Source organism: Lagopus leucura, unplaced genomic scaffold (genome assembly GCF_019238085.1).
Source record: "Lagopus leucura isolate 7727_CA_CO unplaced genomic scaffold, USGS_WTPT01 Super-Scaffold_100026, whole genome shotgun sequence".
NCBI lineage: Eukaryota > Metazoa > Chordata > Aves > Galliformes > Phasianidae > Lagopus > Lagopus leucura.
In genome coordinates, this window is record NW_024962277.1 from 6183211 (window position 1) to 6195348 (window position 12138).

At 41.4% G+C, this 12138-nt stretch overlaps 1 protein-coding gene across 11 annotated transcripts in view; it reads left to right on the forward strand.

Moving 5' to 3' along the window:
- The window catches only part of IQSEC1 (IQ motif and Sec7 domain ArfGEF 1), a 353788-nt gene that overhangs the window by 226250 nt on the left and 115400 nt on the right, over positions 1-12138 (forward strand). The gene's annotated exons all lie outside the window — the stretch shown is intronic.

The window sequence follows — 12138 nt, forward strand, 5'->3', positions numbered from 1 at the left end:
TTTATTCCAGGAATGGAGCTATTAAGTGAGACGCTTGGTGATCGTGTGTTCTCACAGCAATTGGATATATTTAAAAATAGCATGCTATAGTTTTGTGCCATTCAAACCATATAACCCCATAATGAGATTTTGTCACGCGAGCTTCCCTGGAGAAATCACGTCACGCAAATAATTACTGCTTTTCACACTGCATAATTATTTTGTGCCGAGGAAAGAGTGTAGTGAGCCTGAATTCCTGCTTGGATGTTCATGACAGCCAGAACGAGACTGTGGAGAGCCTTTATCATCAGGATGCTGAAATAACACTAAAATGTCTCCTCGTTGTCAGAGAGTGAATCAATACAACAGAAACAGGAAATAATCCCTGAGAGAGGATTCAGTTAACATAAAAGTCATTTATGGTCTGGGTTTAGAACCAGAGATAGAGGGTAAGCCTGAAACAAACTGAACTGGTGCTTAAATACAGTGGAACCATCTTTAGAGCACAGATATCATCCTGACTTTGGTACTGCTGGAGACCTCAGACAAAAGTCCAGTGCAAAATGCAAGTGATCAAAGTGCACGTTCCTAGTAAGAGTGAGCTTTGAAGGTTCCTATAGCCATTTGGGTGTGGCTATTTTTCTAATGTTTAACATGCAAGCTGTGCTCAGCTGTAAAGAGACGCATCTTTTATCAGTGAACTTACTACTGTTCAGAGCACATAGGTTCAACATTAGCTTAATTGCTCACAGCAGTTGCTTATTTCTAGATCTGGCTTATTTTTCTTGCTGGCTCCCACAGCTAGCATAATGCAAAATGAAGTTCCTCTTTGCTGTTGTGCAGTGAGTATTTTCAATTAGTTTTGGGCTGTTCTAATGTGTGATAATTTCATTGTAAGCAAAATCAGTGAGCTTGAGAGCATAAAGAAAATGTTTACTTTGTGGAAAAAGTTCTCTACCACCTTAAATGTGCTTTTCAGTTGTCCTTCAGGAATCCTGAACCTCTCCCTTCATTCTAGGAGTTGTCACCAACTCTTCTGGCTCATGTCTCTATCCACCAAGTATGAGGCTATACCAGTCTTCCTCCTGCCTCCTCCCATTTCTGGAAAACTGCGCAACCCACGCAGTCACTGCTGGAGATTTGTCAGTTTAAATGTGTCTTAAATAGTCAGTGAGCTTGTTTGTTTCCTCAGTGTGAGCCGCCCTGCCAAAGGCATTGCTGCACACCCACTGTGCCACCGCAGCGCACAGCCCTGCATGGCCCAGACTACACTGGGCTGGTTGTGCTACAGCTCCTAACGAACACACAGAGCCTGAATGAGGGGTTTGTGCCTCAAGAGAACAGTCCCACTCCAAAAAGAAAATTATTATTGCTCGGTTTCAGGGTTGGTCTTATTTTCATTGGAATCCAACTTACAAAATTGACTGAGTCTTTGTTGTCTGTCCTAATTAGACTGTGAGCCTCGGGGAGAGAGATGATCCAAATCCGTGTATGCATGCTTAAGTTTGCCATGACTTTTGTTTGTCTATTTGCATGCAGTGTTTGCCTGCTCCTACAGCAGAACTAGAAAAATAGCAAAGATGAAGGGATTTCTTCATCAACATAACAGAGCTGATCTTGTGCCACGTACCAGGGAACTTCTGTCCTGTTACAGTGCTTGGTCTCTGGTGCTCAGTCTCTGTCCTTCTGCAGGGACTAGTGGCACACTGTGATGTTTGTGACTCTCCTTGGCTGCAGCATTCTCCTGCCCAGAAGTGCTGTAAATTGTCACTGCTATCTCTGATGAAGGGAGCAGTGGTGTTTGTCACAGACACTTTGCTGAGTGAGGCCTGAGCAGTACTGCCAGCTGTGCTGTCACTGCAGCCTCTGCCCGGTTACTTTCTCTTTGTACTGGGCCCCTTCCCGTCCTAGTGCACAAAGGGCAGACAGTGCCCTTTCAGGTGCTGAATGTCATTTTGAGGCCATATTGCCCTGAAAAACAGCACTTTGTTCTTTTGGCAAATGTCTGCTTGTTAGGATATTTGCAGGTGGAACACTCTCCGAAGTCAAAGTTGGCAGAGCACGAAAGCAGCACTGGGCTTAAAGAATCAGTAGGGAGTTACTTCTTGTAACACTGCATTTTACTAATATATCATAGATGGGGGATAGGCAAATACTTAGCTGTAAAATTGTCTGTCAGCATATTCGTATTAGCTTTTGTTTTCATAGGGTCGTGTCAGTCTGAAAACAGAGGAACACATCACACAAAGCAGGGGAGCAGATCAGCTGCATGTTCCCCGTGCTCTCAGTACTGTGCCACATGCCAGTCAGCCCTCAGGATGGGTTAGTGGTTAGCAGAGCAGACTGGAGCCATCTGAATCAGCAGATCCACAGCCCGCAGAGAATAAATTAAAGGGTTTAGAATAATGTAATGCATAGTTTTCAGCTTGCATCTTGAAGTTCCATTTGCAAGTAACGGAGGAAAATAGTCAATAGTTACTTCTTAGTGCTCTACACATCTGGAAAAAAGTAAGAATTAGGCTTCAGTAAGAGTTGTCATGGAGTTTCTTCACTTATTTTCCTTCTGCTACAAACATTTTCCGTCTTAGTTCAGTCACACTTTATTTTTAGTCATCTGCTTTGTTTTTTCTGAAGACTGACAGAACAGTGCAGCTTTTTCACCAAGAAGGAACAGCACTGTGACAAGTGAAAGGGTCTCGCTCGAGCTTTAATCGCATTTTGAGCCTCATGATCAACTGTGACTGGGAAGTGTGAGTGTATAAAGGCAGTTGGGTGCGTCTCATAGTGGGGGTTTATTCATAACATTTCTGAGTATCTACATTATGAGAGCTTAAGATGCTCTACGCAATAATACATTAAACAGAGCTCAATGTAAAGGAACAACATAAGGAATGTTATTGCAAAGCTCAGGTTCAGTGTGGTGGTATTGCCTGTGCATCACAGCTCCTTGCTCCTGCCTCCACCATGTCCACACATGGCTCTGGCACCAGCATTGAACAGCTGTGCAGAAAAGTCAGCTGGCAAGAAAGGTTTTGTTTCCTACCAAGCAGAGGTCGGGTTCAGCAGCAGGGCACACAGCAGTTTGTGCTGGCATTGGGCAAGAGCTGTGGTAGGAGAGCCAGGGGACACTGCTCACAGCCTCAGCACGGCCACCCCCTGCATGGGAGATGGGCTGGGTAAGGGCAGAGCTAAGAGACAAGGCTGGGGATGGTCCGTTCTGAAGTTCTTTGGCAAATATCCATGGAAGGCACCTTCCTCTTGTTATGGTCTTGTGTAACCATTGTTATGGGGTATATAATATAACCAGATCTTTCACTTACACATTTTGTTTTCTTTCTGAAATGGAAATGGGAGTAGCCACCTCAGATGTTCCTCCTAGCAGCTACAGGGTTAATATCTGTAAAACTTCTCAGAGAAAGAGGATGTGTTGTTTTATTATAACAGTAAGCAATAGTGTTGGCATCTTTTGTAGAGGTCAGACATGAACAAAGCGATTTCCCTCTAGTTATATGGCTTTAAGCACTGACAAGAATTACTAATACAGATGTTCGTTTGTATGACTAAAAAGGGATAAAACAAATTCTGAAGCCTTCCACATTGACTCATGTATCTTCAGGATGTATTGATTTTTATATACAGTGCTGTGTAGTTTTTTTGTTGTCTTGAAATCTGCAAAATACTGCATTTGAGAAGCTCTGAGACAAAACTGAATGCTTATCATCATTAGCAGTCTGGATGCTTTAATCCTCACATAGTGTGTGTCTCTCATAGCCATTAGTTTTCTATTTTAATACAGTAAAACTATAATTATCCAAGTGCAAACCTTCAAACCTTTCTTTGGGTTAAAAGATCTCTTCAAAATGACAGTGTCAACTGCACTTAATGAATTTGTAATAAGCTCTTGATGCCAGTATAACAAATCATTGCCAAGTTGGGATGAAGTTGGTATCTTTAGAATCCAGTGTTAGCAGTGTGTCAATGTGTCCTGTGCATTTGGCATAATAAAATATATTATTTGGTTAAGTATACCATACATTTCCTATTGGCTCTGGTCTATGCATAGTAATCTGGAGAGGAAATGACTGTGGTGTTAATACACCTAAGCCCTGTTGCTCTGCCTAAAGCAGACTTGTTCGGGGCCTGAACTACATATAGTTTTAGTTTTGTTTGGATTGAAAATTTTAAATTCTATTTAAATGTTGCTTCTTTTCAACCAGGATGTGTCTGTTTACACAGCTAAGTTATTTCAACCTCAGCGTTAGTACAAATCTGTGGCTGTGATAAATTCAGGAAAGGCACAGTGAGCATTACAGATCCCAGACCTGTTGGAGCAGGACCGGGTTCTCTTCAGTTCCATTTGCTTTTTGCTGGGAGCTCTTATTAAAATCCTGTGCTTAGTGTTTCTGTGGGCACCATCTGCAGTGCTATGGCTAAAAGCTGAAAACATATAAGCAGGGGCTGTTAGTAGATGACTTCCAGGTAATCCCTGGTGGACTTCCAGTGTTACAGAACTACCACAGAAGCTGTGTTATTTATGCATAATTAAGCCCACTTTCACATAAAAAAATAAAAATAAAAAAAAATTACAGGTTAGGGTGTGTAAGTACATGGAAGTATATAGAATCTGTCAGTCTGCACCAGTGCTGCTTGCGTGCTTTCTTCTACAAAGAGTTAAGGTTCTTCACAACTTGAAAAGTGTGTTATGGCTTTGGAAAAAAGGGTCAAGTAATTGCCAATAGTGGGTGATGGACAGTGTGAGATCTGAGGGCTGGCCCAGGCTGAAACTCTGCTGAAGCTCTTTTTGTGACACGGAATAATGATAAGCACTGAAACCCCAGAAGTCAGAAACCTAATCCAAGGCAGTCTACAGAGAAGTTATCAGACTGTTTTATTATTTAGTTACATGGAGCTCTGAGAGGAGCTTGTTGATGCAGAACCGTGGTTACTGAGCTGGTAACATCTCTCCTCTAGACATGAGGTGTTCAGCCATACTCAAGGTAATTTTTTGCATTTTAATGCTTGTAGTGGGTGATGCACATTGTAAAAACGTACATGGAAACTTTTAGAGTAGGATTTCTGCTTGATGCTGATGATGCTTCCACTGCAAGTGTTGACTTCTCAGACACATCTAGAAGTTGTCTTTTAGGATTTGTTTTGAAAGAGTACTGCTCTTGGTCCTGGTTACAGATCACCCAATTGTTTGATCTGTAGATTGTTTTTTTTTTTAATCATAATTGCAGAACTTCTGAAGCAGCCTTTCAGTTTGTTTCTTTTTGCCCTGATCATGGAAAAGAAGGAAACAAACCACATGGAAGCATTATCCACTCTTACATTTGAAGAGGATCATTTTCTGCTGAATAGTAAAACAAATTAGGTAGGGAGAAAAATGAAGCTCAGAGCTAATCTGGTGCTAACGAGATTTTGTGTTTTCCAGAATGAGTCAGATGACTTGTTAGTAATTGGTGAGTGCAGCAATATGTAGTGCTTACGAATCATGTGAGTAACATCTGTGGGGACTAAAAATTGATTGTGAACTTAAAGTGAAATTAATGAAAAAAAGGGGTTTTAATGGGAAAAAATTCTGTTTATAAAAAAATTCTGTTCTGTACAATTTTTATTCCTTTTTTAATAGAAATTTATTTTAATATCCATTTGCAATTTCTCATTCGTGATAGGGGTTTTGAACATCTCTGTTTCCATGCAGTATCTGCTTATTAATCATTTTCTTTGACAATAATTATAAAAACAGCATGAATTTATGCAGTGAGCAGTGTCCCACATTCAGTCATCTCTTAGCAGGAGACAGTTCATTTGTCTAATTAGCTGTCTGATGGGTAGTGAGTGACTGAAGTATTTCAGGTGTTAACAGATCGGTTTTTGGTTTTCCCTGCATCTGGGGCTGGTTGGGGGTACGGCAGCACTGTTTTGTTAGGAGGGTCTCTTGTCAGCTGCAGTTGCTGACAAATGCAAGAAAATCAAAGCTGATTAGCTGCTCAGATCTGGTCTTCTGAAGTAGGGAGGTAATGAAACTTAAGCAAAATTTGAGGTAGGCAAGGCATGGCTGCCTGAGCCGGCTTCACTCCTAGAGCATTTCCGTGATGAGAGCAGCCTGCATGCTGCAAGCTGATGGATTAAAAATTGTATTCTTGAGTTGGTCATATCTGTGCTGATTCTGGAAAACTCTCAGCAGCATGCAAAGCATTTTATGGGTAATGAATTCTCATTTGTGGTAACAAAGAGAGAGGAATAAGCTCTCTTACCATCAGGGGGGCGCCTTCAAGGTCTAGCAGGGCCTGATTTGTGCAAGGCCCAACACCTACCCTACACCACAACTGTAGGTTACACAGCAGAAGTTGTCACCCTGATGGGAAGCATTCTGGTTCAGCAGTGCTGAAAGTTATCTATTTTCACATAAGTTGTTTTTCTAATATGTTTTTCTAATGTTGGGTAGTATCTTTTTACCATATAATCCCATGGAGTAGGCTGTGTTCACAGATGGTTTGGTCACCACTTGCTTTCCTGAAAATAACTTAGCATATTCAGGTATCAAGAAAGGAGATTTTTCAGAAGAGATGCTTGATCAAAGCATCTGAACAGTTCATGCTGCTGAATTACTGTGGAGTGAACTTCTGTGGAGATGGAATACCTGTGATAGCTGCTCTGTGTCATCTGTCTGTTGGTGCAGCATTGTACTTAAAGCAAAGGTAGCATGGCAGCTTAACCTAGTTAAGAAGCTGCACCTCTGTCGGGGCTCTGCTGTGTATTTAGCATTAGCTACGTACGCTGTCACTTCCTAGGTAAGTATTTCACTGTGACCTTTAACAGGAGTCTGGTGGTACAAAATCACCTGCAGCCTGCACATGTTTTGGATTAGAACAACAGATATTTCCAAAAATCTGAGCACATTATAAATAGCTCTGTCAAAAAGGCAGATGGCAAAGCCCAGCACAGGCTGATGCAAAGGGAAATCTGACCTTTTTGATGCTTAGGAGCCTTCAGAATATATATACGTACGGATAACACGTTTTTCTAAAATGACAGTTGGGTTGCAATCTCAGCCCCAAATCTCAGCCCTTTGGCACACTGCAAACTGTTACCCTCAGGCTTTGGAGGATCATAAGGCTCATAGGATCTTTGGCTCATGTTTTCCAAAGGTTTTTTCCACCTCTTGACTTTTCAATGATTCTTTGGCTACTTCTCCTCTCTTAGTAGCTGGCAGGGAAAATGCGTGACTGTGATCAGTTCTTCCTCATCAAAAAGGTGTTTATTGACCACTTCTTGGTAGCCCAGTTGGGAAGTGCACCCAGACCTCAGCTGCTGGAGTCCTGAAGCTATGGCTACTGGGTGAGAGCAGCTGAGCAGCCTTGGAGAAAGCTGGGGAAGGAGATGCTGAACTTCTGATGCCTCCTGGAACATAAAAGGCAAGCTTCTACTTTTGCCTTAGATTCTTTCATTCAGAAATGAGTCTTGTTTTCTTTAGAACAGCTAAATAGAAATAATAGCTATTATTGACAAATACAATTATATATAAAAAAAAATCCCTAACAGTCAGAAAAGCATATTCAATGATGTTATTCCTTTTTTTTTTTTTTTTTTTTAAATGTCTGAAGGAAATTGAAGTTGATATAACAAAGGTTGGAGAACCAAATCAGCAATAACTGTGAGTTAAAATACATATTTTTATTTGTGGTCATTCTGCTTAAATTCAAAGCCTATTTGCAATTTAGTTAGAGTTATTGGATGTCCACAAAATGCCTGCAGACATGTATACTAGCTTTAAATACTGTATAGGCAGATGCATTTGTATTAGCAGATATTTGTATGGTCTAATTCCCTTCCATGCTAAAATCAGTAAGAATTAACTACATCAGTGAAATAGGGACAGATTGGTCTTTTGAATAGCTTATTATCCATCTGAAATTATCTTCTGATACTTGAAAGTGAGTGAACTAGGCACTAGTGGTGCTCCCAAGGGGTTGGTACTAGATCCGGTCTTGTTCAATATCTGTTAATGACCTGGATGAAGGGATAGAATGCACCCTCAGCAAGTTTGCTGATGATATGAAGCTGGGAGGAGTTGCTGACACAGCAGAAGGCTGTGCTGCCATTCAGTGAGATCTGGACAGGCTGGAGAGCTGGGTAAGGCAGAACCTAATGAGGTTCAGCAAGTGCAGGGTCCTGCACCTGGGGAGGAATAGCCATGTGTGTCAGTACAGACTGGGGGCTGATCTGCTGGAGAGGAGCTCTTCAGAAAAGAACCTGGGTGCCCTGGTGGACAAACAGATTCACTGTGAGCCAACAGTGTGCCCCTGTGGCCAAGAAGACCAATGGTATCTTTGGTGCATTAAAAAGAGCTTGGCCAGCAAACTGAGGGAGGTGATCTTGCCCCTCACTCTGGCCTGGTGAGTTCAAAACCTGCCTGAGCACTTTCCTATGTCACTTATTTCAGAGAACCTGCTTTAGTACAGAGCTTGGATTTCGGGGATCTGCAGAGGTTCATCCAACCCCTATGATGTTGTGATTGTGAAAACTATACTTTTTAGCCTGTTTGGGAGAGCTTAGTTCAAATTTTATAGATAGGCATATAGTTCTGAACATAAGCAATTTAACATGGATAGGAATACTTGAGATTTCCCTATCCTGCAGGGTTCTTACTCCACTGTGATTTTTCTGGACATGTATTCAAAGAACCAATGATAGAATTTCACTTCAGCTGTATATTTTCAAGTTAATTTAACAAACACTTGTGTAGGAATCGGGCCAGTAAGACTGAGATAAATACCTGAATTCCTTCCAAGTGAGTAGTATTAATTCTTTGAAAATAAACATATGGAAAGGAACCCATGCTTTAAAGTCAATCTCTTGAAAGCTTTGTCCCAAGTCATTTGTCTTCTTTCAGGTTCTGAACCCATGCCATTTTACTGGTTATTCTACCTGCTTATTCTAAGTACTTGAGCAGATTTGTTATTTGGGTTATAGAGGCTTCTACAACTGTTCATATTTGCATCTTGTAAGACTATTCCGTTTAATGTTGATGTTGCAAGGGCAGGCATAGCCTTGGAGTTTCTTAAATGGGAATGAATAGTGAGAAATTATGTTGGAAAGAGTATAAATAATAGTTTGCACGTACTTCTTGTGCCAGTGCTGTTCTTGTCTGCTTCATCTCATCCAGTTGCTCTGACACGTTGGGTTTGGGGGTACTGCTGCATGGTGATATACAAGGAAAAGAATCCCTGACAAAAATAGGCAGCAAAAACAGGTCAGGGCTAGCAGGTTAGTGTGATCAGTGCTTCTTATGCCATTGTTCTGGGCCAGTTCTGGGCTCCGTGGTACAAAAAAGACAGGGATCTCTGGGAAAGAGTCCAGCAGAGGGCCACAAAGATGGTGAAGGGCCTGGAGCATCTCTCCTATGAAGAAAGGCTGAGTGAACTGGGTCTGTTCAGCCTTGAGAAAAGACAACTGAGAGGGGACCTGATCCAGGTCTATAAATATCTAAGGTGTAGAGGGCAGAATGGCGAGGCCGGACTCTTTTCAGTGGTGAGTGGAGACAGGACAAGGGGAAACGGCCGGAAACTGCAGCATAGGAAGTTCCGCACAAACATGCGCAAGAACTTCTTTACAGTGAGGTGACGGAGCACTGGAACAGGCTGCCCAGGGAGGTGGTGGAGTCTCCTTCTCTGGAGATGTTCCAGACCTGCCTGGATGCCTACCTGTGCGACCTGGTGTAGGGAACCTGCTTTGGCAGGGGGTTGGACTCGATGATCTCTGGAGGTCCCTTCCAACCCCTACAATTCTGTGATTCTGTGATTGCAGTTTCTGGAGGAAATGTTCTGCAAACAAAAGCATAACCACACTAGCAGCCCCATTTCCTCCAGTATAGTGAAAAAATGACATTTTTAAAGAATATGGGAGTTGGCTCCCTTAAAGTGCATGTGCCATATGTGTCATTTCAAAGCAAAAAATGGAAAGATCTGTTTGTGTAAAGATATCCAAAAAGAAAATCATACACTTGTTGAAAAATGCAAGTTCAGGAGTGGAGAAGAAATCCTTGTATAGCTTTCTTACACTTTCAAAGAATAAAAAAGGACCATTATCACTCCTTGCCTCACATGCACACATGTCCAACCTTCCACAAGGCTGTGAGGTGATGACCTGCTATCTATCAGTGCCTGCTCAGAACCATTAAGCTCATTGGGGCTATTCTGTCTTTCATTTTCTAAGTGGTGAGGTCAGATGCATGGTCCTTGCCTCCTCCATCCCAGTGGCTAGTGGTGCTGTTAATTAGAGGAGCTATCTACCTTACTCTTCATCAGATAAACAGAAACAAATATATACTTTGAAGCCCCAAGGTTATATATATGTCTCGAACAGATGGGGCAGTACTAAGAAAACAACACTTGTGATGGTAGACTCAGCCTTTTCTGTATGTGCCTCTAATTTTTCACATCTAGCAAAGCACGAAAGATGGATTTCACTGCATCTGAATCTATTGAGAGAAGGGAAGGAAACGTTTTGTACAAATAGTTACTGCTCATTAAAAGGGAAATGACTTTGCAACAATGCTTTAAAAAATTGCTGTCCCCGATCTGTGCTCGTACTTCATCACTTTCCCTTCAAAAAGCTCCTAAGCCGAGGGCTAGGATGCACTTGAGATCATGAAATAATCTTTACGGACATCAGAATTCTTTCCTATGGTAATTTCAGAGCTCATATGTCAGCAAATCAGTGCATGGAATTATCAGTTCCCTCTGGATTTTTAAAATCTATGCCCCCAGGGGAAACCCAGGGACCATGTGATGTCAGGTCTGAATATATTAATAGAAACAAAAAGTAACATTTAAATCTTTTTATCAGAGAAACATCGCATTTTTCTGATTAAGTGATGTGTCCATTTTTTGGCATCGCAGTGGCTAGAAGTTTCTGGATATCAACTAGACAGGCTAACTTTAAAAAACTTAGAAATGCCTGAAATCTTCCCCTTGGTGTTAAAATACTCAAACATTTGCTGAAGTAATTACTTCTGTTGAATGAATCAGTAGCATGTCTTGGGAATTTGCTGGTGATTAAGAGTTTTTTTTTCAACCTACATGTCACAAGTTAATTCCTAACAAAAGCTGAAGAAGGCCTAATATAATGAATCAACATGCAAATAATTATAACTACATTTAGTTCCTGAATGGAAGGAAGGCACTGGAAAAACCCCAGACTGAGGCATATTGGTTTTTTACAAATATTTTCCAAGTGTTTCCTCTTCTCCATGCTAGGGAGCCTTCTAATTAAACAACTATGGCAACAAATGCTGTCCAGCTGAGGGTCAAGTATACAGTTCAAATCCCAGATGGTCAATATCTATATGCATCTTAGCTACCAGATGGGTTCCACTGGATTTTTTTTTATTCGTCTTCTCTCACGCTGCCAATATTAAGGCAATTTGTTATACTACTATCAAATATTTATACCACTCTATGTTGACTTTTGCTAAGAATTACCAAGGTAGGAGGAAAAGATTCCCCAGAGGATATGCTCTATTGCTTGAGAGGTATTTTGTTCAACACTCCCTTCCCATCAATTTCTAATGTCAGAGGAGTTTCTGAAGGTGCCCTAAAAAAGGGATGGAATAAAAGGCATATGGAAATGTCAGCAGGGAGGGAAGAAGTGTAACGGTGTTGTTTACTTTCACAGTTTCTGTGGGTGGTTAAAGCCTATTTGCTGTTGCAGAACTATCAATAACAAATGCAAAGGAATTGCGATGGAGCACAGGTTGGACTGTAACGCCCGCATTCACTGTCAGCTGTGTGCAAGTATAGCAATACTGTGTCCTTGGATTTATTTTGGGTTGTGTCACTGTCAAACAGCCTAGGTAATGCAAACAGCAGGATGTTGATTTGTGTGTTTCCTGTATGTGTTGGTCTGGGAGCTGGTCTGTTCTCACTGTACTGCACCGGAGCAGTGCCATAGAAAGAAACTGCTCTTGTCCAAACCTGGGGGAATCAATCTGTTAACAGGATGTGTAGAAGAGCCTCTTTCTTCTCTCTAGTAAACAGTTTCTACCCACTGGGCCAGTTTTGTGCTCTTCTCTGCTAATTTTACCATGTCATTTTAAGCTTTAGAAATATGTATAGATTTGATTAAACTTACACAGCAGCGTGATGCTGACGC